The sequence below is a fragment of the Gossypium hirsutum genome, chromosome A06 (assembly GCF_007990345.1).
Source record: "Gossypium hirsutum isolate 1008001.06 chromosome A06, Gossypium_hirsutum_v2.1, whole genome shotgun sequence".
Taxonomy (NCBI): domain Eukaryota; kingdom Viridiplantae; phylum Streptophyta; class Magnoliopsida; order Malvales; family Malvaceae; genus Gossypium; species Gossypium hirsutum.
This window is the reverse complement of record NC_053429.1, coordinates 18,823,266-18,829,265: the sequence shown is the minus strand read 5'-3', so window position 1 is coordinate 18,829,265 and position 6,000 is coordinate 18,823,266.

Genomic DNA, 6,000 nt, shown 5'->3' with positions numbered 1-6,000 from the left:
ATCGACGCGTAGTTGAAGTAACCCGTATTTAATATATCCTATGGCATGCCAACTATACCCAACTCTACCGAAAAGTTATAGGGAAATAAATCATTCAAAACATAATATAGCTCAGTTTTGCATTTCATATTTCTAATTCATCAACCAATTCATCAATATATATTTAACATAACATGAGTCATCTCAATTCACAGCCAATTTCACAATTTCATCCAGTTATACTATTTTCAATTTTATTCAATTTACTTTTCTATCTCCATAATCAATCAAATTCATACCAATACAATTTGATCAATCATATTTAACTTACATCAATATCCAACCATGCAAAATAATAGAAATATGCAACAATTCAAGTAATTCAAATTATAGAAATACAAATTGAATACTCGAGTTACTCGTCGTCGGATCTCGTCTTTCCTTTCCCTCTCAAAGTTCTTGCATTGTCTTTAGCTACGGTTATGATCCAAAAATACATAATATTAAATTCCAGTCCAAATCACAATCAATTACAAAATCACATATTTTGCAATTTATTCAATTTAGTCTCTAAAACCGAGACTAGCATAACTTTAAATTTAAAGCTCCAAATTGAAATTTGATTTCACTATTATTCATTAGGGACCTCCTATTTCTTATTTCTACATTAAACTTTGCAATTTATTTAGTTTAGTCCTTACTGTACAATTACAACCTGAAACAGGAAATAACTTTAATAAGTTCATAAGAACTTAGTGAGATAATCCTTAAATAAATGTTTCATTATATCAAAGCATGATAGATGCTTCGCATATCCTTCATGTGTCCTTTGACTTTTCCTTATTGCTTTTGGTGGTTACTTCACTAAGATTTCCTTTATGTGTCCCTTGAACTTTCTCTTACTTTTAGTGCCTTTAAGGACTTATCTTCTTTTCCTTTTTCATTAAGCCTTATTTCTACTAGGCCTAGATTAGAGGTCCAAACTCAAATGGCTGTTTCGTTCCTTTGAGCACACTATACTTACAGTCCCGTCACTTTCTAGGTCCCTTTTTAAAATATTATCTTTACAGAGTCTTTAACCACTTTATTTTCCTTATTAGCATACTTAAATCTTATTTCATTCGTCTTAATTTTACCACTACCTTTGGGCGAGGTAGACTACACCCATTACTTCACACAGAGTTTGCCCAGATATTCTTTACTTCAATGTACTATCCATACATGCATATAACACATATCTCGGATTCACCACCTATTTTGGCATGCTCTAGCTTCATTGTTCTTTTCTTATTATTATGTGGGGTTCTCCATTTCATTTACATACGGTGCTTTTCTTTCAAAGTTCACTGGATACTTAGTTCCTGTTACTTGTCCTATACGTGTTCTCTTACACTTACCATACCTTTATAGTCCTATCTTTACTTTTCCTTTAGAGGAACATTCATGCCATTCTTTCCTAATTCCTTACAGGACATTCATTCAAAATTTTTCGTGAAGGCATTCCTTTATTTAAATAGTCGTAAAAGGTTTCTTTGTATCCGCCACAAGGGCTTCCTATTACAAAGTTTCCACCAAGGCATCTTGTCCTTAGGTTGCGCCACATAGGCGTTCTTTTTAATATATAGCCACGAAGACTTACTTTACGGAGATTACCACAAAGGTTGTCTTGTCCAAAGTTTGCCACAGAGGCTTTCCTTTGACAGAGATTTATAGAAAGGCTTTTCCTTTTAGAGATTTGCCACAAGGAAATTCTTTGAGAGGTTTGCCACAAAGACTTACCTTTCTAGAGTTTTGCCATAAAGGTTGTCCTTTCACTGGTGTTTTAAACAATAGGGATTTGCCTAAACTCACACTTAGTAAGGTTTGCCCTTCATCGTCTTAGGACACACAAAAATCCACATTAGGTAATAACCTTCTTTAAAATTTTCCATTTTATGTTGTAACCCACCAGTTACGGTTTTACATGATATGGTCTTCTTCCCATATGATGCCATAACCATCCAGTTACAGTCTTCCATGATATGGTCTTCTTACCATATGATGCCATAACCTACCAATTACGGTCTTACACGATATAGTCTTCTTCAGTGTCATGGCCATGGACTTTTTCTTTCAAAGATTCGTGTTTTTAGTCCCGACGGGCCCCTTTGACGACTCTATAGACAAATATAAACTCTTCATACTTAGACCCATGAACTCATCATATCTTGACTTACTCTTAATAAACACATCCAGACCTTTTAGACACATTAACACATTTTCATTATCCAAACATAAGCATCTTTTAACCTCAACATTCATGTTTCATACTTTGACCACGAAACTTCATGTTATTCATTATAACGCTCGAGTTTGTGAAAATGTACACAGTCATTATCAAGTAATAAGTAAGCAAAAGGGTTATCATCTTCACAGAGACTGGATATGTTAATCAATATTATGCAAAATTAATGTTTTACAAATTGGTGAAAAAACACAATAATTTTGAGTGTTTGATGTGAAAATAAATAATTAGATGCAAAATTATCCTAAATGCAAATTAACCTAAGTGTGACGAATAATTAAAATGGATGAGATGGATTTAGTAGCAAATTCGCAAGCTTTAACAACAATAACATGAGTAGGCTAGAATAATTACAATAACTGACTTGGTTCATTATGATCATGCTCACAATGTTTCAGAAAATATTCCATGGCAACTCGATCTTTCATGAACTTTGAAACCAGTAATAAGTCCTTTCAGAATCTTTTACTTAGAAAAACATGCATACTATATGATCATATTTAACTAAGGGTTTTTTAGTGTTTATGTGAAGTAATAGGGACATATTAGATTTGAAACAATTTAATCACACAAATCAAAAAGTTATGCAAGGTAATATAGCTCTCTCGAGTTATTACGAATCTTTAATTTAATCAAGCTAGGATCTAAATGAAGCATGCACCTTTCAATTATTATGTCTATTAATCATCATCTGGCTAGGATTGATCAACTAATTCTAATGCATTCAATCACATTTTCATGAATGAAATAAATTGAAAGCATAATCGATTGAGGCACAGAACATCATGAACATAAATAAAATAAACTTTATCAAATTAATGTAATCATTCTAGCTAAATACAATTAAGCTATCATCGTTAATGAAAAAACATCAAAGCAAATTGCAAGCATGTTGAACAATAATAAAGATCAAGGAAGAAGAAACTTTAAAATAATTCTTCTAGAAATTTATCACAGTGGCTTTTTTCGATCCTCACAATTGCTCCTTCGCAAGATGATTCTCAATGTGGCCAGCCAAGAGAGAATTTTCTCAATGAATTGCTAGCCAAATGGAAGGGAAAATAGATGGTTTATGCGTGAGAGGGAAATGAAAAATGTGAGTCAGGGATTAAGAGATTATTCAATGATGAGGGATGAAGGATGAATGAATGAATGAGAAGTAAAGGGTGGTATTTATAGTAGAGGGATGGCTAAGGAGTTTATTAAAAATAGATTAAATATCCCTTAGGTTTCTCTTTGCTTGGCAGGCTATGAATTATGGAGTTGGGAGGTTGTTGGTGGCTAGATTCATGCTTGGTTTCATGCACGAATCAAGCAATTAGATGGATGGTTTCTTGGGTAAAATTTAGCTGGCATAAAACCACATTGGTTACTGGATGTACTGTACGAATGGTGTGACCTCACATCCTAAAGGTAAGTTTGCATAACCATCAGTCTCATTTCACCACTCATAGTAATAGGACATGAAATCCTTACTTACTTTATTTTTATATTAGAGTTCGCCCATTCTAAACACCAAGAAGTGCATTTGGGCGAATACTGTTTCGCTAATAGTACCCTTCTACGACTATGTGTCATATCCATATATTCATACATTCATACCATTATTTCTTTTTCAGTCATACCTTATCCCTTTCATGATTTCCCTTAACTATTCCTATTACAAAGGGCCTCATAGACATAATACTTTTGGTTTGCCATAACACTTCTTACAGAGCTTTTCTTTCAGAATTTGTCGAGCTATGACATACAGGTTTTTTCGAGGAATTTCTTATGCTTAGCCAAATCCTTATATCTTACTCGCTCGAATCTTACTCTCTGTGCCTTGCTTCCAATAACATCATTCTATCATTGGGACTTCATCGGCCAAGATGTTATAGGGATAGTGTGAGGCCCTTGACGATCTGATATACACGTTCTGCAAGTTGGCAATCTACAAGGAAAAAAGGGAATACCAAAGTAAGCATATTGAACGCTTAGTAACTCTATATGAAATTTACTTAACTTACCTTAACATTACACTAATTTAAACATTCAAATACATTGATATTCTATTTGGCATCCTTTGGCTTCCTTATGTTATCATATAGAAATCAACAATACAATAAATAGATTAGTCCTCTAGCATATCAATAACTTAAATACCAACAACATATACATGTACAACAAGCCAAAATAATATCATATATAATCTAATTCATATACAAATTGAAAACATATCTAATTCGATTCATATTCCAAACAATTCAACAAATTTCATTTCCATTATATTGCCATTTTCTCGCCAAAAGAACCTTAGTAAACTGAAGTCGAATACATGGGACTATAATACTCACAGAAGCTGACAGTGATCAAGGTTGCTCACACAAGCTAACATTTATGAATTTTGAATCCACAAAAAATTTTGGATCTCGTATAACCATGTAAATCTTTGATCGATTTCATATCAGACCCTAATGTCATGCCATACGTATCCTAATCCTTTACTAAGTTCACACAGGCTTTAATACTGTAATCGTATCAATTAAATCCTTGTAACAACATGTAAATATGATGCCAATCTTATAAACATTTCATATCCATTTTGGTACCTTGTACATATTCACAATTGCCATATATTTCATATGCAATTTAGTCCAATTGATGCCAAAATTATTAATATAACATTTATATAACCTAATAAGAAGAACAAATAATTCAAACATAACATGAAACAACATAGTAAGTTCCATATGAACTTACCTGGCAAAACATCAAATGAACAATTCTTTAAGGACTAATTAACAATTTTGCCTTTTCTCCGATTATCTTCGATTTGGTTCAATTCCCTATCTAAACAATAATTTGGTTATATTTATCAATTCCAAACATCTTATAAAGTTATATTTTATGCATGAATCAGTCCAATTTTATTTTTTAGATGCCTTTAAGGTTTTTCATTTTATTCAATTTAGTCTCTAAAATCGAAATTATAATATCTTAAAAATTTCATCTTCGATTTCGAAACCGATCTCAATTCCATATTTTTAAGACCCTCTAATATCAATAATTATAGAAATTTTATACCAAATTCGAAATATATACACTTTAGTCCCTATGTTTAAAAACTAGAATTTAAACTTTATAATCTAGCTCTTTTTCACTTCTAAGCTTAAAATCTAACAATTTAATATAAATTTCCTCAAGAAGCCCTCAATGAAAACTTTTAGAAACTTTAATAGTTTTGCAAATTGCCACATGAGCTAGCTAAATCAAATTTCCATGTCCTCAAAAACATAAAATTTACAACAAAATGGACTAAATTGAACATACCTAATAAAGGAAAAAAATTTGAAAGCTTCCAAACCCTATTTATTCTTTCTTCTATGGTGAGAAGAAGAAGATGAACAAATGTTTTATTTTTCTTTTAATTTTGTCTTATATAATTTGGTTAATAATTAATTAATCTTAATTAATCTAATTAAACATAATTAAGTTAAACATAATTACAAATGTTGGTGCATTCCAATTGTCATAAACTATCGATTTTCATATTAAAAAGGGCTAATTGCTCATTTTTTTTCCTTTGGTTAATTAAGAATCTATAGTGATTAAATTTTATAAAATTTACAATTTAGTCCTTTTACCTTAACAAACTATCAATTTGGCAAAATTAAGTAACCAAACTTTAGTAAAATTTAATACTAACCTTTTAAATATTAATATTTAATATTTAGGAACTTGAACATCATAAATGG